General features: G+C 38.9%; 1 pseudogene; it reads right to left on the reverse strand.

Annotated features, from left to right (window-relative positions):
- The window catches only part of LOC127546742 (E3 ubiquitin-protein ligase RNF114-like), a 35,833-nt pseudogene extending 19,248 nt beyond the window's left edge, over positions 1 to 16,585 (reverse strand).
- Positions 16,586 to 25,246: the final 8,661 nt, after the last annotated feature.

The following is a 25,246-nucleotide window of genomic DNA, read 5'->3' on the forward strand; positions in this document are numbered from 1 at the left end:
GATCTAATTATCCACTTTATTTCTCCTTAAAGGATATCTTCCCCTAATTCATAGGATTATAGATTTAGAGTTAGAAAGGTCTTAAGTTTACCAGAATTTACTTAGTTCATGTGACTTTTTTTTTTTTTGGGCAAAAAAATTTTTTATGGAGAATTCACACAGGGCAAATGCTCACAAGGTGGTCAGAAAAAGGCAATACACGGACACTTTCAAGTCTCTTTTAAAAACTTTAGAATTGATTGTAAGACATGAGAGACAATGGCACAGGACCATCCACATGGTGTATGACAGCAGAATTGAATTAGCTCAGAAGAAACACAAGATGCACAGTGTTAGAGAAACCCCCCTAAATGTTCATATGGACTATTTGTGTCCAACCTGTGCCGGAGCTTCCTGAACTTGTTTTGGTCTGATCAGCTACAGTGGGACACACTGGAACTCCACTCTAACATAGTGATGTCATTTGGGTCTCCTTCCAGAAAAATGGATAATAATCAGATCATGTCATAGATAAGGAAGCTAAGGTCAGAGAAAAGAACTGATTTGCTGATCTTGGATTAAGTGAGTAGACGTAGAATTTGAATATGTAACTGCTGAGTCCAAATCCAGTCCTCTGTCCTCTAGATTGCTGGCCACTTGGTTTGGCACAGAGTAGGCGCTTAATCAATATTTGCTATGGTCAATCGAATTGAAATCAGATTCAGTTATCTGTAACCAGGCTAGCTAGTCCTTGAGAAAGGTGACAGAAAAAGAAAGATGATCAGAGGAAGAGGCAGGGAGTGACCACATGAGAAAAGATTGTAAACATGGGGTCTCTTCAGCCTCCAGAGGCAAAAGCAATCCGTGCACTTGTATGAATGGGAATGAGGGAACATGGTTTCATCAGATTGTAAATAGGAGGATGTGGAGACTTTTGAAACTTGATTGAGACAAGTATAAGGTCTTATGCTGTTGGAATCCTTACTAACTGCTAACTAATTAGAGTTGATCTAATCTTACAAGAAGATTTTGGCCAGAACCTGAAACAAGGTACTAAGTAGAACTAATTAATACAAGGCTTGTGTTCACACCTTTACTCATTGGAGTTCACAAGTATGCCAGCTTCACAAAGTAAACTTTCTAACTTCAAGGGAGTTCACACCTCCCTTAAAGCTCTTTGGGCTAGAGAGCACTATGGGAAAAAACCCATAATCCCATTCTCTCAGAAGATTCACATATAAGGCCAGAGAGCTATTCCAGAATACATTTTCCTCTTGGCTGGCTGGTCGCAGAGGAGAGTTCAGCTGGACTCGAGAGGAGCGACTCTGGTGCAGAGAGCACTTTGACGGATTTCAGTGGAATTACGCCAGAAGCCCTCTTTCCGAGGCAAGGCAGAATATATTCCACTTGGCTGGCTGGTGGCAGACGAAGAGTTTTCAGAGGATAAAGCTACGAGTGGAGAGTTCAGTGGACAACCAGATTCATCTTCATCTCACACCACTGTAGCTGGTGGCTGGGCTCCTGCACGCCCCCCACTGAGACCAAGCTGGTCTGAAAAACTCACCAGAAAGCTAGCCGAGCCCCAAGTGAAGGAGACAAGAGATTCATTCCATCTCTGTGTTGGTCGGAGGCTGAAGAAAGCAAAGGCAGAGGCTGAAGGATAGAACCTTTGGATTTGGAGACATCCGGAGGGCTCTAAGCTAAACTGGCTGTGTTTTGAGAAGAACAAGAACGCCAACATTTGAACTCCAACATTATACCATCCAGAGAGAGCTGGCCAAACTAACACTATCACTGTCTTTGGAAAAAATGGGTCCATCAAATGATCATCCTATTGTTCCACTTGCCATCTCTGTAACTCAGTCACTTATCAGACCCAAACACCATTCCTTGGCCATCATTTCCTTGTATGTGGCAGCTGGGTGCCATGGTGAATAGAGGACTGGACATGGAGTCAGTAAGAACTGAAACTGAATTCAAATTCTGCTTCAAACACTAGCTGTAGGATCCTGGGCAAGTTTTTATTTTTATTTTTATTTATTTATGCCTTTTATCTCTTTCAACTTCTGTTTCTTCATCCATAAAATGTGGATAATAATAGCACAAAGTTGTGAAGATTGAATGAGAAAATAGCTGTAAAGCTCTTTGCAAACTTGAAGTCTCTATTAAAAAGACAGAATGTAAGCTCCTGGAGAGCAGGGATTATTTGATTTTTGGTTTTGCATGGTCAGTACTTAATACATTTTTGTTATCAGTCATGTACAACTCTTTATGACCTCATTTGGGGCTATAGTACCTTGGCAAAGATACTGGAGTAATTTGCCATTTCCTTCTCCAGCTCATTTTACGGATGGGGTAACTGAGGCAAATCAGGGTCAAAAAGTAACTAACAAGTGTCTGAGACTGAATTTGAACTCAAGAAGAATCCTCCTGACTTCAGAACTGACATTCTATCTGCTGTCTTAAGCATTCATTCAAATATGGATCAGTTTAGGTGCCTTCTAAGGCTCTTACACTGAGAGGTGTAAGGGCCCTCAAGCTGAAGGTTGCTGTGGACTTATTTAACCATGACATCTGAAAGAATACAAAATTATTCTGGAAGCTCCTAATGACATGTTACTCTAAAGAAAGAATAACAAAGCAGACATGTGCAAAGAGAGCATTTTAGGAATTTGCAGCCACAAGTCCAAGAAGCAAAGCCAGCCCAAGATGACACCTCCCCATATGTTTGCTGAAGAGAAAGAATATCGTGGGGGTGGGGTTTCACCAAACACTGTTTGAGGCTAAACAAATTTTAAAGATTTTTAAAAATTTAAAAAATATAAAGAGAGATTTGAAAAACTCTTCCTCTCCCTGCCTAAGCAGGCTCTGTAGTTTGATCTTCTAGGACAAGCTGAAGACTTCTGAACATGGAAACTGTTAAGCTGCTTTGCTCCCCAAAGCTGGGCTATTGACTTCATTTTTAGCTTGCTCCACACAGTGTTGCTAGATTTGTATTTCATTTGAAGAGCCCAGGAAATCTGACATTCCTGACAGACAACCTGTTTTCTCAGGCAATATTCTGGACTTTTAGCCACAGGGAAGGACAGCAATAACAACAGTCTCTATTTCTATAGCCCACTGAAGTGCCCACTGTGAGTTATTAAGTAGTACTAATATTATTCTCATTTTATAGGGGAAGAAACTGGCTCAAAGATGAAATTTCCCTTTGGCCTAGTAAGTGTCAGTGCTAGAATATGGATCCAAGGCTTCTGACTAGAAGCATGTAAAGGGCACTAGCTATGGAGTCAGAAGACTGAGTCCAATTGCCACTTCTGATGGTGCTGTTGTGTGATGTTGAGTGAGTCCTTTCACCTACTTGGTCTCTGTAAAAAAAGGGTTTTAGACTAAATAGTTTCTGAGGCCTAAGGTCTAAATCTGTGATTTTATCAATAATCAACATTATTTTTCACAATATCATGGTGATTCTTTCCAAAAAAGCTCCTAAGAGATCCTCCTCACCCAAAATGGAAGCTTCAATACCACTGTCTCCACCCCCCTCAAAGGGCTCTACCTATGTGAGAAGCTTTGGCGTGAAGCAGCAGGGAAGGGAGATCTCCAGCAGCTGATGGATGGGTCTGCCATTTTCAGTTAGATGCTGGAGACCAAACCACCCACCCTGGCTGATGAGCAATGTTTAAAAGCCTGCTTTCAAGTTTAATTTTGTTCTGTGTTTCCTTTCTTGCTTTTATGTTGCAGACATCATGAACTCTTAGCTATTCATCTCACTACCCTCCACTGCCTCTCTATATTTCCCACATGCCCAGAACATGGTTCCTGTCAAAATCCCTGCAATTCTAGCTCAGCATCTTCCTTTTCCAAGAAGCTTTCCCTAGCTCCTGTTTCCCTTTTTCTCTTGAAAGTATTTTGTCCTTCCTTAAATTTTCCTAGAATAATAGTTTCCCTTTGTTTTTTGTATTATGCTTGTGACAATAGCGTATAGCTTGCATTTCTACTTGGTGGGTGTCATGGGTGCAGTAATTGCCAACCTTGGTCATGTTCTGCCTTCTTTAAACCTCTAGGAAGTCAGTGTCACTTTATAATTGATTAACAAGCAAGACAGTATAAGACCCAATTTGCCCAAGAAGTTATGGTATATACAAGTCACAAATCCAGGGACCCTTGAGGTCTCTCTGACACATGTATAGAAGATTTTTTCTATGCCTATGCTATATCCCAGAAAGCTATATGATTTCAACAGAAAGATGAAGAACATTTGCTGATTGGGTTCTCAAAATTATCTTCTAAGTATTAATATTAATATTTTTCAGGGCTATAAAAATAGAAATATCTATAGATATAGAACCCATATCTCCACAGCTGGAGACTTTCCTAGCTCAATTCCAACCCTCCATATTTATATTACACAATTAATTTTCTGTGGCTACATAATTTAATAGCCAATTTAATAGCATCATTTTTGCCCCATAATTTCTTGCAATCTCATCCCACAACTATCTTCTAGTTTTCCTTCTTAGGTTCTAGAAGGACACATTTGAAGTGCTTGCTTTTCTTCCAGGTCATGGGGAAGATGGAAAGAAAGGATTAACTATCTGGGTTACACCTGAGATGGGTTCTGCAAGCTGGAGAAAAACTGTGAAAGGTGTTTGGACTCCATCCCCTGGCCTTCTCACCAGTCCTGAATTGAGAGCAGAGAGCAATAGAGAAGTTGAATTCACGTGGCAGTCTCCATTTGGTAGCTCTAGCTCCCAGGCCCATCTCAGCTGCCCCATTGTGGGTCCTGGGATAGAGGATGGAAGCAGCAATAAGTGGTAGCTTTTGCCAGTATAGTCCTTCTGGGAGTTCTTGGTTTAAAGTGTCCAGAACCAGATACCTCTTTCTCTGTTTCCTGATATGAAATGGCTCATCGAGAGTCTCTCACCAGAAGTGACTAGATGTGGTAGGACATTGTTCCTGGCATTGGGAGGCAAAGGCTGGCGGGAGTTTGAGAGTTCTGAGCTGTTGGCTGACTGGACTGGGCCCAGCACCAGTCTGGTGAAGCCCTGGCCTTGGTGGTGGCCACTGGGCTGCCTTGACCAAGTTAGAGATAGAACAGGTCAAAACTCACACATTGATCATCAATGGGACTGGATTTGAGAGTGGTCATTGCATTTTCAGCCCGGGTATGATAGGGAGACCGAGTATAAAAAACCCTTTCCAGCTATAGATCTGCTATCTTATGAAAGTGGGACTTAGTATTCTGCTGTGCTCATTCCCTTCATCTTTTCATCAAAACCAACCCAATTTCCCCCAACGCCTCCCTTCACCTTGCCAACATCTTTCTTGAAAATTATGATAACTGTTCCTAGACACCAGGGAAAAGCTGATATTCCCCCCTGGTTAATTTTCTTTCATTATAAAATTTAGGGCAGGTATTGTCTTGGTGTATATCACAGAGATGTTTTTGAAAATTTTGGGACTGAATTTAAGCGGCTTTGAGATACATTACTTAACTGTCACTGGGGCTCAGTTTCCTCATCTGTAAATTGAGAGAGCTGGGAAAAAATCGCTTCTGACGTGTCTTCCAGCTCACATTATAAACTATATGAACTCAGCTCACAAAGGAAATTATTTATACTTCATAGTAATCATATGACTAAGGAGATTACATGACAAAAGTGGGCAATAGAATGACATTGATAAGTCATGGATCAGAAGAAAAGACATGGTTACACATTAGTTCATATAAAAAATTGGGAAATTTAGTGGATTATAAATATATTATGAACAGGGTGACAATGGTGGTGAAAGGAAGCTAACATGACCTGAGACATAGTTATGGAAGGAGAAAAATGATGGTTTTATTGTGCACAACATTGGCCAGCCCCCGTAGGACCATAGACTTGGAGTTGGAAAGGACCTTAGAGGCTGCCTAGTCCAACATCTTAATTTTATAAATGAAGAAATTGAATCTCAGAAAGGTTAAGTGACTTGATTAAGATGTCCATTCATTATCTGCCCCTCCCACTCGAGAGTCTCTCCTCTTACTAACTTTCCTATTACTGTTGAGAGTAACACCATTTTCCCAGTCTTTCACTCTTGTAAACTAAGTGTCATCATCGTCATTGTTGTCATCATCATCATCTTCTGCTTCTTTTTCTTCTTCTTCTTTCCTTTCTTCTTTTTCCATCCCTCCTCTCCCTCCCTTTCCTTCTCTCCTCTCTGTCTCTCTTTTTCTCTCTGTGTTTCTGTGTCTGTGTCTGTCTCTGTTTCTGTTTCTCTCTCTCCCTCTCTTCTCTCTCTCTCTCTCTCTCTCTCTCTCTCTCTCTCTCTCTCTCTCTCTCATTCTCTCGTTCTCTCTCAGTCTTTGTCTTTCTGGCTCTGTCTTTGTCTCTCTTCATCCTGCTCTCAATCTCCTACTCTGTACAGTCTATTAAGATGTGCTATTGTTTCTACTTTTGTAGCATCTCTTGGACACATTTAGCTATTCTCCACTGCCACTACCCTGCTACAAATTCTCATCCCCACCTTGTGCCTAGATTATTGCAATATCCTTCTGATAGTGCTCCCTGTCTCAAGTCTCTCCCCATTCCAGTCCATTTTCCAGTCATCTGTCAAACTGATCTTGCTAAAATGCAAATTTGTCCATGTTCCCTCCTCCCAACCTCCCCATTCAATTAACTCCAGTGCTCCTTATTTTCTCTAGGATCAAATATAAAATCCTCTGTTTGGCTTTTAAAGCCTTTCATAATCTGCTCTCTCCTCCTGCATTTCTAGTCTTATATCTTATCACCCTTCTCCCCTCCATTCTCACTCTCATTCATATACTTGTCAATCAAGTGACACTATCACCTTTGCTATTTCTTACACAGAGAACCTCATCTCCCAACCTCACTCATTTACATTGATTTCTCCTATGCCTGAAATTCTCTCCCTATCTTCCTTCATATCCCTGCTAAAATCCACCGTCTACAACAATCCTTTTCCCATCACCCTCAATACTCATGCCTTGTTTGGTTGATTATCTGTGACTTGTATATGTCTTGTTCATAACATTACATGCATTGTCCATTACACTGTGAGCTCCTTGAGAATATAAACTTATCTTTTCCTCTGTGTTCCCAGTGCTTAGGATATAATAAATGGACATTGACTGATTTATTGTTGACTTGACTTGATTGGGGTGATATAGCTATGTGTCAGAGGTGGGATTTGAACTCAAGTCTTCTGATCCTGTAGCAATTTTTTTTCTTTCATCATCATACAATAGGTGCACACCTATTGTATATGAACACCATATTTTGTAAAGGACAAGCTTGATCACAGGTAGGTAATCAGAATAGCGAGGAGAGTAGAAAACAACTATTATTATTGGTTGAAGGAAGTGGGCAGATGACTTTGAGGTGGAGGATGGGCAAGATTGCTCTCTTCAAATCATAGAACTGGTGGTGATGAGTAAGAAGGCTTAGAGTGCTGCAGTCCTGGGGAATGGGGATGGCCTCTGCCACTCAGGATCCCTGTCTGGACTCACACTCAGATTGGGGTCAGTCCTAGGGAAGCTTCTCCTTGCAAGAAATCGGTCAGACTCTTTGTACTTTCTTGTTCTTCAAGCACCTATTCTGGAGCTTCTAAAGTCTCCCCAAAAGAAGGAGAAAGGTACTTAATAGGAGATATAGGTCAGCTATTATTTCTTCAGCATAAAAGAAATGCTCAAAACACAAAAGACTCATAAGTGTGCATTGACAAAGACTTTAAAACATGATGAAGTCACTCATAACTCCTTTGATAACTTTCCCAGGAGGAGGATACTTAAAACATGAATGCTTGAGGCATTTTGTAGGAATGCTGAACAGACATTTCACACTCACCTTGGCTCCACTCTATCTGAACAACTGCTTCAAGGTCCCCATTTTCTGTCAAGCTTTGCCAGGTCATAGGCTCCTACTCCTCCTGAGATCCTGACTGATTCACCTGGACAAGTGCATTCCAATCTCTAATACCCTTTCCTTTCCTTTTTTCCCCCTTGAGGCAACTGGAGTTAAGTGACTTGCTCAGGGTCACTTGGAAGTGTTAAGTGTCTGAGGGCAGATTTGAACTGAGGTCCTCCTGATTTCAGGACTGGTGCTCTATCCATTGCACCTCCTAGCTGCCCCATATCCCCTTTCTTTTTAAACCCCATGATCCTACAAAGCATATTATAGAAATCTGACCATTTTAGTCTTAGGATGGCTATCTTGAGATTAATTTTAACTTCCCTTCTTGTGAGTCTTATTAACATATAAGACAGTTAAGCTCTATAGGTAGCTATTGATGTGAATAGAACTGAGGAGGACATTAGATCCTTTTCATGCTGGGGCAGTCAGCTATTAAAAGGTTTTAGGAGCAGAACTTCTATTGTACACAGTTGATAATCGTTGAAAATTGAAAGATGGGGGACAGCTAGATAACGCAGTGGATAGAGCACCGGCCCTGAAGTCAGGAGGATCTAAGTTCAAATCTGGCCTCACACACTTAACACTTCCTGGCTGTGTGACCCTGGGCGAATCACTTAACCCCAATCGCCTCAGCAAAAATAAATAAATAAATAAATGAAGACGGGGCAGCTAGATGACACAGTGGAGGCAAGAAGGCCTGAGTTCAAATCCAGCTTCAGACAATTAATATCTGTGTGACCCTGATCAAGTCACTTAACCCCTGACTGCTTCCACTCCACCTCAACACCTCTCAACAACAACACAGCAGAAACAAAAAAAAAAAGAAATTTGAGAGACACAGTGTGGCAGTGTGGTTACAGTAAAATAGCTTGTTCATCTATGTATCTTTGAAGAAGTTGGTGTGCTTGTCCATACTATGAGTTGCCTGAGGTATTATATAAAGAGAGCAACGCCAAAGGTTTGTCTGCTGATGTCTCTATTATGTGATCAAAGACAATTGCATTTTTGATAATTTTTGAAGTTATTTTAAAAAAATTTTGGTAGGTTAAGTGACTTGCTCAGGGTCACACAGCTACTAAGTTAATTGTGTGAGGTTGAATTTGAACTCAGGTTCAAGAATGGTGCTCTATCCACTGTGCCATCTAATTGCCTCAGAGTTCTTTCTTATTTTCTTAGGCATATTTTTCATGTAGTCAGAAGCTTCAGGACCCTGATGGCAGGGGAAGATGATGGGGAAAATTCCTCAAGAGTAATGGTGGATAAGCATAGCAGGAAATGGGGAATGGCAGTATGGGCTTACATTTTGGATGGGAAAAGTACTATGAGTTAAAACCATCATAAAGGATTCTCTGTCGAGATTTTTCTATACCCAGTGGTGATAGGCGACTGAAATGAAAGATTCATTCTTTTAGTTTAAGGTTATATGTGCTCTAGGAATCCTCTTTTATAATGTAAATATTTCTAAGACGGGCCACATTTATTAAGCAATCACAATTTGCCAGACACTACACTAGTTGCTAGGGATACAAAGACCAAAAAAAAAAAAAATTCCTCCCTCAAGTAGCTCATATTACATTTGGAAGAACCAGTATATATATAGAAAACTCAGTATAAGGTATATACAATAATTTTTTTTTGACAAGGACAGTAATAGAGATTGCATTTAAGCTGAGCTTTAAAAGTAGCTAGGATTTCTGGAAGCAGAAGTAAGAAGGGGGTGCTGGAATAGATATGCAGAATGAATACCCTTAAATATAAGCTGCTATGCACCTTAGCAGCTTAAGGGGTTCTTAACCTAGGGCCTATAATTTTGTTTAAAAAATTTTTGATAACTGTATTTCAATATATTTCCTGTAGGCAGGCAAGGATTTATTAGGCAATTATTATATGCCAGACACTAAATGAAGTGCTAAGGCTATCTATATCTATATCTATATATCTATGTCTATGTCTATATTTATATCTATATAGATATCTAGATATATACATTGATAGATATAGACTCTATATCTATTTCTATATCTAGATATAAAAAAAATAAAAAGAAAGATGGACCCTGCTTTCAAAAAGTTTACTTACTAATGGGGGAATTTTTTGTTGTTCAGTCAAGTCCGACTGTGTGACCCCATTTAGGGTTTTCTTGACAAAGGTATTGTTGCCATTTCCTTCTTCAGCTAATTTGTGCAAATAAAGAAACAGAGATAAATAGGGTTAAATGACTTGCCCAGGATCACCAGCTAGCAAGTATCTGAGGTTGGATTTGAAGTTAGATCTTCCTGGTTGCTGGTGCTCCATTCACTGCACTACCTGGTTTTCTATCTGCTGGTGCTCTATCCATTGTACCACTTGGTTGTCCAGTGCGGGACTACAGCATATAATAGGGAGCTAAAAAAGCAAAGGGGATAAAATATTCAAATGGGGCAAAATCCAGAGAGTTAGAAGTAGAGTCAGGCAGGGAATGAAGGTAAGCCCAACTGCCCTCATCCACAATATTGAGACCCCAAAAGGAACTTTCCAATGGGAGAAAGGTGTCAGAGGCTCAGCAGGATATTCTAAGAAGAAAAGACAGCTGGGGAATGGTGTTGAAATCTGGAGAATCAAATAGAGGTAGAAAAGAAATTCTATGTGTTTTATTTTGTGCATGTAAAATTATTATTCTGAGAATGAGTCCATTAACCTTACCATATTGCTAAAGGGGTCCAGGATACAAAAAAAAGATAAGAACTTCCTTAGCTACTATGTATCCAAGTCTTATGGGAAATTGGATCCACGATATTTGTCTGGTGTGTGACTGGGCTCAGAATCTTTATCCTTTCTTGTTTTTCCCTTGGGGAGCTGTGATCAAAATATTAGGGAACTGGAAGGACAATGCCTCTGGTACAAATGTCCCATTTGTTTAGAGTGGCAAGTCCATCAGTCCAGAATCATATAGTTTTTGGTTATGAGAAAATTTAGAATTGTTCCACAATTGTGTCCCAGTCTGAGCCAGAATCCTCCTCCCTGCTTTCCACAATGATTAGAATCCCTGTTCTAGCCCCATCTGAATTGCTCCCAGGACCCTTTGTCCTCTAAATCATAAAGGAAGCTAACCAAATATTGAAGGAAATGAAGGCATCTCCAGCCTTGAATCAGACATGGTTTTTTTATGAAAGGAATGGGAGAGAGGAAGACTCAACATTCCATAGACTTAATGGGATGTTAAAGGTAGAAGGAACCACAGGAGATTGTGCAGTACAACTTCCTCAATTTGGACTGAGAAACAGAGATCCAAAGAATGTAAAGGACTTTTTCAAGCTCATAGAAGTAGTTAGAAATAGAGTTGGAACTCCAGCTTTCCAGATTAGGGCTTCTTCAGCTTCACTGCAGATTGCATTTACAGAATCTGTCTCTACCCAGTCCCCCTCACTTCCAGACAGTGGTGCTTTCTGCCTATCTCGCCTTTTGTCCTTGCCATTGTTTAGCTGCTGCCTGTCTCCCTGGTAGCAGCAAACATGCCCTCATGCTATCTTTTCAGGGATCAGTCTTCAGTTTCTCCCTCGGGAGAATCTGAAGCATCTCTCATGTGACAAACAACACATGTTCTCTTTCCTGTATCAGCTTTTTTGGCTGCATGCAAGCTTTTATAAAATGAATAATAAAAACCAACCCACAATCTTTTTTTTCCTATAAAAACTATAAGGCTTTTTTCCAACCTATGAGCTTTCTCATTCTCTTCTCCTGAGACCCAAGTTGGTCTAAACAAATACTATTACACTCTTTGGAGCCACATAAGAGCTTGTCTTTCCTCCAGGTCTTTGTATATTTCTTTGTGTTTGGAGGGCTAGTGATGAACTTCTGTTTGTTTTCTATTTGGCAGGGAGGGAAATGGGTAACATTATCAGTCCCTCAAGGGCTGTTTTTGTAAAAATATCTCCAACTAGAGAAAAATATTAGAGTACGTTTTTATTAATGATGGATAAATGAAGAAACTATATACTTAGCAAATGTGCAGATAAAACAAAACTGAGGACTGATAACATATTTGGATTACAATGTCAAATTTAAAAAAGATCTCAACAATCCAAAAACATTGATCTAACTTTAATAATATGAAATTTAAAAAGGATCAATGTAAAATCTTACGTTTAAAAAATAAATTTCACAAATACAAGATAGAGGGAAATGGTTGGGCAGCACTTCTTCTGATTGGATTTTCAGTGGGCTGCAGGCTTAACATGAATAGGAGTATGATATGTCCTATAAGTAATCTCAAACTCATCCTGTATGAGATAGAATTTATCTTTTCAGGTTGACTTGATACACTGATCAACTTCTCTATTTTAGTTGTAGACATCTGAAATAGAATAGAATGTTAACTCCTTTTTTCCTTTTATAATATTTTATTTTCCAAATACATACAAAGATAGTTTTCAACATTCATCTTTGCAAAAATCTTGTTTTCCAATTTTTTTTCTCTTTCTCTCCCTGTCCTTTACCCCCAAGACAACAAGCAATCTAATATAGGTTAAACATGTGTAATTCTTCAAAAGATATTTCCATATTCATCATGCTACCCAAGAAAAATCAGATCAAAAGTGAAAAAAAAAACCACAAGAAAGAAAAAAACCAACCACCACAAAAGGTGAAAATACTATATTTTGATCCATATTCAATCTTCATAGTTCTCTTTCTAGGAGCAGATGGCCTTTTTTATCCCAAGTCTATTGGAATTGCCTTGAGTCACTTCACTTCACTGTTGAAAAAAGCCAAGTCCATCACAATTGATTCTCACATAATCTTGTTGTTACTGTGTACAGCATCAGTTAATATAAGTTTTTCAAGATTTTCTAAAATCATCCTGATTTCATATTATTCCTCAAATATATTCTCCCTATATACACTGTTTTCTAGCCAAACTTGCCTTCATGATGCTGTTACCCATACATGACATTCCATACTCTGCCTTTGGGCTTTGGCACATATGTCTGATGCCCTCTAGAATAATTTCCCTTCTAACTTCTATCCTTAAGAATGCCTAAATTTCTTTAAAGCTTAATTCCATTGTTACCTCCTTTAAGAGGCTTTTCTGATCCTCAGGTATCAGTGCTCCTCACTTATACTAAGTGTACTTTATAATGACCAAAGTACTAATCACTAGTAATTACCAAATTAATAATTTCTTAAGCTCCTTACCAATGACCAAATTACTAGCCACTAGTAATTACCAAATTACTCATTCATGGTGCTCCTTACTAATTAACAAAATTATTTTGTACTTCATTCGTAAATATTTTGTACTTGCTAATTTTTTACATGGTTTTCTCCTAGTATTCTATAAGTTCTCTGAAGGCAAGAACTGTTTCTCTTTGGCCTAAATCTCTAGCACCTAGCTTAGGCCCTGGTAAGTGGGAGGTAATATGGTAACCGATAAGTTAATGTGATAGGGGAAATAATGGCTGGGATAAGACAGGTGACCATTCTACTGTACTCTGCCCTGGCCAGATATCACCTGGAATACTGCATAGAGTTATGGTTGCCTTGTTTTAGTAAGGACATTAACTAGTAAATTGGAGCATGCCTAGAGGAGTCTGACTTATATGGTGAAAAGACCATAGACTGACCGAAATAACTGTGGATGTTTAAAAAAAGATATGGAGACCAAGTTTGCTGCTTTCAAGTATTTGATGTTAGTCACATGGAAGGGGGGTTAGACTTGTTTTGCTTGGCCCCAGAAGGCAGAACTGAGCTGTAGAGAGATAGATTTTGACTGGATACAAGGAAAATCTTCCTAAAAAGAAGAGCTCTCTCAAAGTGGCTTAGGGAAGCCAGTTCCCCAAATTTCCTGGAGAAGTAGTGAGTTCTCTGTCTCTAGAAGTATTCAAGGGTGGGCTGGAAGAGCACTCACTGGCTGCCCTAGAGAGGATTCTCTTTTCTGTTTCGGCTGCACTAGTCATTTTGACTCTGGCTCTGGGATTGTGAGGAATTCCTGCTGTTCTGTGAATGCGAGAGTCACCCCCATCCTCCCTAAGATTCCTTTCCAGTGACAGGATTCTTTGAGTCTGAATCTCTTACTCAGGCTAATATTCTGGTTTGGCTTCTGGATGTTCAGAACTCTTTCTCTCTCTCTCTCCTTCTCTCACCTGAGTGTTTTCCTTTGGTTTCATTATTTTCAGCTCTAAAAAGGAACTCCATTGCTTGTTATCGAAGGCTGTAATATACTTATTATGAGCTGTCTCCATGGCTCCCAGACAAATCCCCAAACCAGAGTGAGGAAGATGTGTTAATAAATAGAATGTCAGAAATGACTTTATTACTATTAACACTTGAATTATTAATATGGAAACTGCCACAACATTCTCCTCTGATGTCTCATTATGATGCAGAGGTCATCCTGGGTTATCAGAAGATGGGCTAGCAGGACAGGATCCCTGACAGATCTACTCAAGTTGCATGAGCTTCTTGTACGATTTGTCATTCAAAGACTACCCAAGTCCAGAGAGGCTCATTATCATAAAGGTGGCCACTTGGGGATGCTTTTTCTTTCAGCCCCAATAACTCACAAAGACTATCTACAAGGCATAGAGGGGCTGTTTTACCCTGAGTAAAAAGAGCTCCTCCAGCAATCATATCATAGACTTACAGGGGTCCTCAAATTTTTTAATTAGGGGGCCAGTTCACTGTCCCTCAGACTGTTGGAGGGCCGGACTATAGTAAAAATAAAAACTTTGTTTTGTGGGCCTTTAAATAAAGAAACTTCATAGCCCTGAGTGAGGGGGATAAACATCCTCAGCTGCCGCATCTGGCCGCGAGCTGTAGTTTGAGGACCCCTAGAGCCATGAAAATCGGAAGTAAGTAGGGACACAACAAATGATTCACCTTAAACTGCTGCTCTTCAACTCTTTTTGTAGTGGCAAGGAACTGGAAACTGAGTGGATGAGTATTAGTTGGGGAATGGCTGAATAATGCTATGGAATATTATTGTTCTGTAAGAGATTAGCAGGATGATTTCAGAGAGGCCTGGAGAGACTTATATGAACTGATGCTAACTGAAATGAGCAGGACCAGGAGATCATTGTACATGGCAATAGGATTATATGATGATCAACTTTGATGGATGTGAGTCTTTTCAACCATGAGGTGATTCAGGCCAAATCTAAAGGTCTTGTGATGGAAAGAGCCATTTATGTCCAGAGGGAGGGCTATGGGGATTGAATGTTAGTCATAGTATAGTATTTTCACCTTTTTTGTTGTTATTTGCTTGCTCTTTTTTCTCATTTTTTTCCTTTTTGATCTTATTTTTCTTGTGCAAGATGATAAATGCAGAAATATCTGTAGAAGAATTGCATATGTTTAACATATATTGAATTGCTTGCTGTCTAAGAGAGAAGAATGGGGAGAGAGAAGGGAGAAGGATTTGGAACACAAGGTATTGCAGAGGTGAATGTTGAAAACTATCTTTGAATTATTTTTGAGAATAGAAAGCTATTATTTTAAAAAAATCAATAAAATCCCCCCAAATCCAGATGCTCTTGCGCTTACTGCATTAGATTAGGCCTCCCCCAATTTGTCATTTTATAGATGTGCAAAATTAGGCCTTAAGAACAGAGATTTGGGTTTGGCATGGGTCTGAGAATAAGCTGTTATCCTGCTCATCCTTCCATAAATGTATCATTATTCTTGAACTTGAACCAGATATCAGTAATGTTGTAGGTGTACCTAGGGATTGTAGAAGATAAATCCTTTTAAGGAATAAAGTCCTAGAGCAAGTCATAGTATTCAATTTGAAAGGGACCTTAGAGAGTCTTTAGTAGTATATTTAGGATAATAATAGCACCTGTGTCTCAAAGATGTTGTGAGGATTAAAGGAGATAACATGCAAAGTCCTTTATGAACCATAAAGTGCTACATATATATATATATATATATATTAGTGATATATTATCATTGTTAAATATTATATATGTTATTATTAATAGTAGTATAGGGAAGCTAGGTGGTGCAGTGGATAGTCTCAGGCCTGAAGTCAGGAGGACCTGAGTTCAAATTTGGCCTCAGAAATTCAGAAACTAGCTGCGTGATCCTGAGAAAACAACCCTGTTGCTTTAGTTCCTCATCTATAAAATGAGCTAGAGAAAGAAATGGCAAAACCACATTAATTCTTTACCAAGAAAATCCCAAATGAGGTCAAGAAGAGTTGGACATGACTGAAAATGCTTTTACAACTTATCATCATCATCATTATTATTAATAGCAATAGTAGTGATGGTGATACTACTACTACTAATAGTAGTCCCCTGATTTTACAGAGAGAAATTGAAACCTAGAAAAGAAAAGGAACGTCTCTGTTTGACATTTTAATCCCTTTCCTATCTGATGCCAGGTTACTTTTCTAGGCACATTACTCTGCTCCATGCATTGAAATAGCAGGGAACCTCGAGGGAAAGGCAGCATGTGCCAGGCCAGATCATAACATCACCCTGACCATTATCTTCCCTCAGATAGAGACAATTCAGGACCCTGAGTCTGGGAGCTTGGGCAATAGCATTGGTTCCAGCCCAAGGTCTTCAACCATCTTCCTGAGAAGCAGTTCCTGTAGAGACACGACCTGATGACTGCACCTTGAGGTGCTTTAGCCAAAGCTGCACAAAGTCCCAGGAAAGTTCTTTCATCAAAGTCCTTGTCACAGTTTTATAGGGTTTCCCCATCTGCTGCATTACGAATCCTTAGCAGCATTTTAAAACTTTATCCAGGTAGTTCTTTGCTGCTCTTGGCTTTGACTTGTTCTGTGCTGTCTGAGCTACTTTTCCTGTCTGTCAAGAGTTTTTTCTGTGAAAACAGACATGTTTGGAGAGGGATCCCAGTGTGAAAGCTGTCAGATTCTTTCATCCTCTAGGAGACCAGTAAACAGTCTTCATTTTGTAATTGGAGGAAAAACTGTCAGTATCTCCTAACCATTTCCTTGTTAAGCCTTTGTTTAGGTAGCCCAACAGAGATGGTCTGCTGGATGGAATTTCCTTTTCCAATCAAAGCTTTGATGTGCATCCTGCTTGGGGGCAGAATAGAACAAGAATCTTAAAACCTCTGTCCTCAAAGGACATAGCAGAGGGATAGAAATTGCCTGGATATTAAAGGATATAAGTATGCTATTAAAATGGAGATTGTAGAATGTAAGCTCCTTGAGGGAAGGAACTGTTTTGTTTTGTTGCTTAGCTCTGTACTTGGTATAATGTAAGAGTTAATAAATACTTAATGAAAGAATGGATGAAGACAAATCCCCAAACTGTTGTTAGGGGAAATTTCCACAGCCCTAGTGCCCACTCTGGACTTGGACAAGAATCTCTTACAACATCTTTGTTAGGTGGCCATCCAGATTTCCTTGGAAGTCTTCTAGTGAGGAAGAGGTCATTATCTCTAAGGTAGCCCTTAGTATAGTCCTTATTAGCTGTGTTTAGTACTCTTAGCTGTCATTTGACAGTCATTAACAAAGGCTAATTATATTCTTAGTAATTCTAGAATTTCAGAGTTGGAAGGACCCATGTAGATTATTTAATTCAAGTTCTCTGCTGGCAGTGTGAAGTCATCCGTGAACCTCCTCAGCATTTTGTGTATCTCTCACCTTCCTTTTTGTTCCCATTGCTGCCATCCCAGTTAAAACCCTCCTTAATACCAATCTGGGTATCTAAATGCATACTGGAAACCTGAGTTCAAATCCAGTCTCATACACTACATGTGTGATCCTGGGCCAAATCATTTCATCTCTGTCTATTTTCCTCATCTGTAAAATGGGGGTAAAAACAGCATCTTCCTCTAAAGATTGTTGTGAGGCTCAAATGAGATAATATTTTGCAATCCTTATAGCTCTCTCTCTATATGCTATCAAACAGGTCTTCTAGCTTCCAGTCTCTTCCCCTTAAACCAATTAGGCTGTTTTAAATCATGTCCAGTTTTTCATGGACCATATAGACCATTTTGTCCATGGGTTTTCTTGGCAAAGATATTAGAGTGGTTTGCCATTTCTTTCTCCATGGATTTCTCCATGGATTAAGGATTCTACAATTAGAGTTTGAGGCTGGATTTGAATTCAGGTCTTCCTATTTCCAGGCCTAGTGCATCAACCATTGGAGCCATCTGAATGCTCCATTCTTTAGTCCACTTCTAGAAAAATCTCCCTTTTTTCCCCTGAGGCAATTAGTGTTAAATGACTTGCCCAGGGTCACACAGCTAGGGAGTATTAAGTGTCTGAGGCCAGATTTGAACTCAGGGCTGGTCCTTTATCCACTGCACCACCTAGCTGCCTCAAAATCTCCCTTTTATATTGATAAGATCACATCTCCTTGGATCAAAAATCTCCACTGGTTCTTCATCACCTTCTGAGAAAAGCTCAAAGTTCTTTGTCAGTCATTCAAGGTCTTTCACTATCTGGTGTTACCTAATTATTTCATCTTCCTTCCTTTACTATACTCTGTGCTCCAGCTGAACTGTCTGGATTTCTTTCTCTGTTCTGAGTATGGCATAGTCCTCCCTCTTTTTATGTTTTTATTTATTTTGTTTAGAGAACCACAAATGTGAAGTTAAAAAAAGACCTTGGAAGTCAATTCTATCTCCTTATTTTATGGGTGAGAAGTTAAATGATTTACCTACGTTCACCCAGGTTGTAAATAACAGAAGTTGCATTCAAATTCTAGTGCACAGATTCTAAGCCATTGATCTTTGCCCTTTAATAGGCTGCTATTCTTCCTTATGTTCCTTTTTCTCCCTGATAGATTCTGACCCATCTCTAAAGCTCAATTCAAATATGCTCCTCCTCTATCAAACTCTCTTGTTGCCCCATTGTGAGTAATAACCTTTCTCCCTGGACTTCACATCTCTAATGAGCTTTTGGAATACCGTAAGTTAAAGTTGTCTCTGTATCTTGTTCCCCGACTAGGCTGGAAGCTACGGGAGGGTAAGGACCTGGTCTTTTATAAACCTTGGATCCTCATCTGATGAATGTGGCCACGCCATGCCCTGGTGAGATCCAGACCTTGGCAGAGCTTCTCCAGAAGTCAGGGGAAGAAGAGAGGAGGTCAACTCTCGATTGAAACCGACCTCTTCTATCTTTCTTCATCCTCTCTCCACTCCCTCCTCCTCCCTCCCCTCTTCTTCTCGCCCTACAGATGTAGAGAACAGCTTGGAGCTGGGCTGAGAACTGGTTCCTTTCTTGCTGGTCACATCTGGGCAGCTGCAGCAGCTTCCCTTCTTGATACCCAGCTGGAGTAGCTGCAGTTCGGGGAGTGATTCCTTTGGGAAGCTGAGGACTCATGACAAGAGATTTCCTTCGGTAATTAAATCAGACTAGGGCAGGATCCTGCTCATTGAAAATCTGTCCCGTGTGCCTAAGGCTCTGGCGGAGAGCCATCGGCCGGGCCGTGCTGGGACCAGCATCCAGGCTGAGCAGAGGCGCAGACGGCACTGTACATGCTGTTGCTGGGAGACTGAGGAGAGGAAGGAGGCGGCAGCAAAGCGGCAGGTGGATGCAGCCGATGGAAGCGTTGTTGCCTTTATTTTTATCAAGGGGAATGAGCCTTCTGGTCTACTGAACTGAGTTCAGAGGCTTTAGTGACAGCTCACTCGGGTTATCACAGAAGAACCAGAAGTCATAAAGCTGGTCATTTAATCTAGCACTTTAAAGACGGCATTGTGCTTTTAAACAAACACAAACCCTCTGAGAATCATGCTGCAGGCATCCTGATGCCCATTTTACAGATGGGAAGCTCTGAGACACTAAGTCGTACCACCATGGTCACACTGCTGGGAAGTATCAGATCAGGGATTCGCTATCAGGCCTTCCGAGTTCGAGTGCAGCAGCATGCACTATTTAGTCCGCCTTAAAAAACTGGAATCCAGAGCAAGGGAAGTGATAGTTCCACCATCCTGGGGGCTGATCAGATTAGGAAAAGCATGAACAAGTTGGAACATATACAAAGGAGAACACCCAGAATGGTGAGAAGACAGGAGACTGGATCATTCATGATCAAATCTAGTATCAAAATGCTTACTAGCCTGTGATCTTGGGCAAACCAATAAACTGCTATTTGCCTTAGTTTCCTCAATTGTAAAATGGGAACAATAATAACACCTACCTCCCAGGGTTGTGAAAATCAAATGAGATGATATCTATATCTATAAAGTGCTTAGCCTGGCCCATAGTAAGAATATCTAAATATAAAATTATTTGTAAATAAATCAATCTATGTACATATATTAAGAATATATTTATATATATTCATATATTTATGTTTGCATATCTATTTAAATTTTTACTCCCTTCCCTTCTTCTAGAGCCTGAAGGGACTTTGGTGGTCTTCAAGTCCAGTCCTCTCATTTTTCAGGTCAGGAAATGGAGGCATAGAGAAATCATATGACTTGTCAAAGGTCGCAAAGTCAGTAGGTGTTAGTGTCAGAATTTGAACACAGATCTTCCTGACCCCAAGTCCAGGGCCCTATCCACGTACTGTCTCAATGTATGAAGAAAGATTTGCAAACCTTAAAATAAAGGGTTTGGACTAGCTGATCTCTAAGATATCTTAGCTCACATTTATACTCATATTATTTAAATGTGAACCAAGACTAAAAGTAATTCTCATTATAATTATTCATCATTATCATTTGTGGCCTAACATGATGGGAAGCTGTTGGTGCCTGCTTTAGGGGGTGGTCCCATCCTGGTTGTAAGAAATAGAGATGCCAGCAGCACAGCAGGCTGGGGCTGGGATAAAGGCAAAGCCCAGCAATTAAGGGTGAGAAAACCAATGAAAGAGATAGAAGGTTTGAAGATCTATTAGGAAAGAAGGACTGAACCCTTTTGTAATTCAGGTACTGTTGATGGACTTTCTTTAGTGTCTGGAGTTCAGGGGAGCTGCCTGTTGGGGGTTCACATTGCTTCTCACTCTGTATTAATTAACATTTGCATTAATGATCTGGAAGTTTGCAGGCAATAACACGTTCATTAAGTGCACAAATGAGCTGATTTGGGAGTTCCGTTAACAATGGAAGAATAATGAAGGCACTTCTGCAGAGTGAGGAGCCTGGATCAGAAATACAATAAGAGGTCTTTTCTGTCTAGGGAAAATGAGGAATAGTTTATTCTGGCTGCAAAGTCAGAGCTAAGTGGGGTTGAGTTTAGTCCATCAATTGAAAGAAGTTCAGATAAAAAACAAAGGTCAGAGAAGACTGATTTGCAAAGAAGATAAAAATGACCAGTTGTGCAGCCTCCCCCCACCTTTTTGGTAAAAAGACATGATGGAACTGAAAGAACATGGGAGGGGAGTTGGGTTCCAATCCAGCTCTGCCACTTAATATTCTTGTGACCTTGAAAAAATGATTTCACTTCTCTGGGTCTTTATTTGCTTGTCTGTAAAATGAAGTGGTTGAATTAGATCAGAAGTTTTTAATATAGGGGTCATTGGATAAAATTTCAAGGGATCTGTATGTACCTGTATGTACCTGAAATTTATCATTTCAGTTATTTAAAAACATGATTCTGAGAAGGAATCCATGTATACAAAAAAAGTCAAGAACCCTTGGATTAGATGATTTTTAAATTTATCCATTATATTTGGATAAATATTGATTGCAGATTTAAGAAAAGATGATTAAAAAAGATGATTATTTTTTCAAATAATTGTATATGGTCAATGGCCAAGGATAACAACTTAACCTATGATTAATTAGTATGAGGAATTCCTTATGAGGAAATTTCTTCTATCAACAATGCAATGTTTTCTCTGTAACTTAGTCTTTAGAGAGCTGCCTAAATTAGAATACCTAGAAGTCAGTTGACTTGTTCAGAATTTAAAAAATACATCTGAGCCAGAATTTGAACCCAGGTTTTGTTGGCCCCAAAGTGAGCTCTTTGTCCACTGTATCATACTATCTTTCATTTCCAAAGATAAAGAAATAAAAAACAACAAAAGTAATAAAGGGCTTTGGCAATCCCTAGGGATATTGGGATCCAGGTTTCCAGTGGGAGCTCTAGGAGCAAGATATCAAGTGAAATACAGATGGAATGGGGCCCTAGGTTGTATCTAGGGGATATATGTCACTATAGAACTTTTTCCAGGTTGATGTTGATTTTGAATTGATAATTTTTGAGTCAAAAATTCAGCCAAATTAAAATCTAATCACAATTTTTTATGATTAAGGGCTTGTCTTTGACACATACTGGCCTTGTGACTATGGAACAGCAATTTAATCTTTTAGTACCCCTGACAGCTCCAAGGCTATAAATTGCAGACCAGTTTTTTTCTTTTTCTTTTTTTTTTACATCAGCAAAATAACTCTTTTTCTCAAACTCTATTATAAACTTCAATTAGCAAGCAAAATAAATTCCTGCATTAGCTATTCCAAAAAAAAATTACACTTCAGTCTGTACTCTGAGTCTATCATCTCTCTATAAAGAGGTGTATTGCCTGTTTCATCATAAATCTCATGGAATCATGGTTGGTCATTCTGTTGGACAGAGTTTCAAAGTCTTCAAAGATGTTTGTCTTTACAGTATTGTTGTCATCGTATAAATAGTTCTCCTAGATGTACCCACTTTATTTTGCAACAGATCAAACAAGTCTTCCAAGGTTTTTCTGAAACTATTCCTTTTATTATTTATTATAGCACAATAATATTTAATAACATTCACAAACCATACTTTTCTGGCTATTCCCCAACTGTCAGATACTCCTTCAGTTTCCAATTTTTTGCTACCACAAAAAGAGCTTCTACAAGCATTTTTATACATCCAGTTTTAAAAAATTTATTTATTTACTTTTAATACACATTGCTTTATGAATTATGTTGGAAAAGAAAAATCAGAGCAAAAGGGAAAAACTATAAAAGAGATTAAAAAAACAGAAAAAAGAAGTGAACATAGTATGTATTGATTTACATTCAGTCTTCTTAGTTCTTTTTCTAAATGTAGATGGCATTTTCTGTCCAAAGTCTATTGGTACTGTTTTAGATCACTGGGCCACTGGGAAGAACAAAGTCTATCATAACTGATCCTCGCACCTTCTTATTGTTATTGTGTACAGTGTATTCTGGTTATGCTTGTTTCGTTCAGCATCAGTTCATGTAAACTTTTCCAGGTCTTTCTAAAGTCAACTTGTTCATCATTTTTTATAGAATAATAACATTTTATTGCCTTCAATCATTAAACAATTCTACCAACAATGTATTAGTGTCCCAGTTTTCCCACATCCCCTCCAATATTTATCATTACCTTTTCCTGTCATTTTAGCCAATCTGAGAGGCATGAGGTGGTACCTCAGAGTTGTTTTAATTTGCATTTTTCTAATCAATAGTGATTTAGAGCATTTTTTTTCATATAACTCCTTTGACCATTTATCAGTTGGGGAATGACTTGTATTCTTATAAATTTGACACAAGGGGCAGCTAGGTGGCACAGTGGATAGAGCACCAGCCCTGAAGTCAGGAGGATCTGAGTTCAAATTTGTTCTCAGACACTTAACACTTCCTAGCTGTGTGAATCTGGGCAAGTCACTTAACCCCAAATGCCTCAGGAAAAAGAATGATAAATTTGATACTTTTCTTTATATATTTTAGAAATGAGACCTTTATCAGAAATATTGGCTGTAATGATTTTTTCCCGAGTTTTGTACTTCTCTTTGAATCTTGTTTCTGTTGATTTTGTTTGTGCAAAAACTTTTGAATTTAATGTAATCAAAGCTGTCCATTTTACCTTTCATAATATTTTCTAGTTCTTCTTTGGTCATAAATTCCTCTCTTCTCCAAAAATTTGATAGGTAAATTATCTCCTGTTCTCCTAATTTGTTTATGGCATCATTCTTTATGCCAAACCATTATGTATCCATTTTGACTTATTTTAGTATGGGGTGTGAGGTGTATGTCTATGCTGAATTTCTATATTATTTTCCTGTTTTCCCAGCAATTTTTGTCAAATAATGAGTTCTTATTCAAGAAGCTGGAGTTTAGGGGTTTATCAAATACTAGATTTTTATAGGCTTTGTGTCCAGTTTGTTTTTAAAATAAATTCTTCTCTTGATCCATTCTCTCTTTTATTTCCTACTTTCCCTTCTCTCATTTTCTTTTATTTCTCTATTGAGTGAAATGTAATTCTGTTTCCAACTCTGTGTATATGTGGGAATTCTTTATGACAATTCAGACCTCTTCCTTCTCCTTTGTATAATTCTACTTGGCTTCCTTATTATGTGAGATAATTTCTCTCATCCTTTCCTTTTTCTTCACCTAGTGCTTTCCTCTTCCCCTCCCTTTCCATTCTTTTTAAGGTCATTAAAACATAACAGAATCACCCAGGTCCTCTGTCTAATTATACTTTCTCAGAAAACCCTGATGTCATAGGATTCTGAGGGAGTACTGGTTTCATTTGCTAATATTGAAATATAAACAGTTTATCCTTGTTTAGTCCTTTGTGATTTTTGCTCATGTAGACCGTTTTATGTTTCTTGATTCCTGTGTTTGCACATCAAGATTTCCATATAACTCTTGTCTCTTCATGAGGAATGTTTGAAAGTCCTCAATTATATTAAAGGTTTACTTCCTCTGATAAAATTATGTTCAGTTTTGTTGCTATGTCACTCCTGTTTACAAACCTATATCCTTTGTCTTTTGCAATATGCTAATTCAACCCTTCCCTCTTTTTTAGCGATGGAAGATAAATCATGTGATATTTTCACTGTGCATTTTCTGTACTTAAATTTTTTCTTTCTGACTGCTTGTAGGATTTTTCTTTGATCTGGAAGCTTTGGATTTTATCTATAGTATATTTGGGAGTTTTCATTTTGGGGTTTCTTTCCAATAATCAATGAATTCTTTCTATTTTTACTTTGTCTTTTGCTTCTGAGAGAGTTGTTCAATTTTCTTTTATGTGTTCTTTAAATATGAAGTTTAGACATTATTTTTTTGGGGGTGGTGGTGGTCATTGCTCTGAGGTATTCTAGTGATCCTTAAATTATCTCTTCTGGATGTGTTTTCCAAATCAAATTGTATATGTTCCTCCACTGGCTTTCTTCTCTGTTTTGAGCTAGCTACAAGTAGTCCACACCTTCTATCACTACGTAGATCAGTTCATGTAACCATGATAGTAATGGTATATAAAACAAGATTTCAATTTATTAACAAGGTTTAATGTCCTAAGGTCCCTTCACAAAAGGGGGACATCTATCTGATCAAGGAAGGCACGGATGGACAAACATACTAGCTGTACCTCTGGGGGCTTTGAATAGCTAAGCCCTAGTTGAATTTAGGCAGTTTGAGAATGGAAAGAATGGTCTATGATAGAGGCCCCTACTTTAGGGGAGGCAGATGAAGATAGACAGGCAGGTGAGTGTGCTTTCCCTTAG

Source organism: Antechinus flavipes, chromosome 2 (genome assembly GCF_016432865.1).
Source record: "Antechinus flavipes isolate AdamAnt ecotype Samford, QLD, Australia chromosome 2, AdamAnt_v2, whole genome shotgun sequence".
In the NCBI taxonomy this organism is placed as follows: Eukaryota; Metazoa; Chordata; class Mammalia; order Dasyuromorphia; family Dasyuridae; genus Antechinus; species Antechinus flavipes.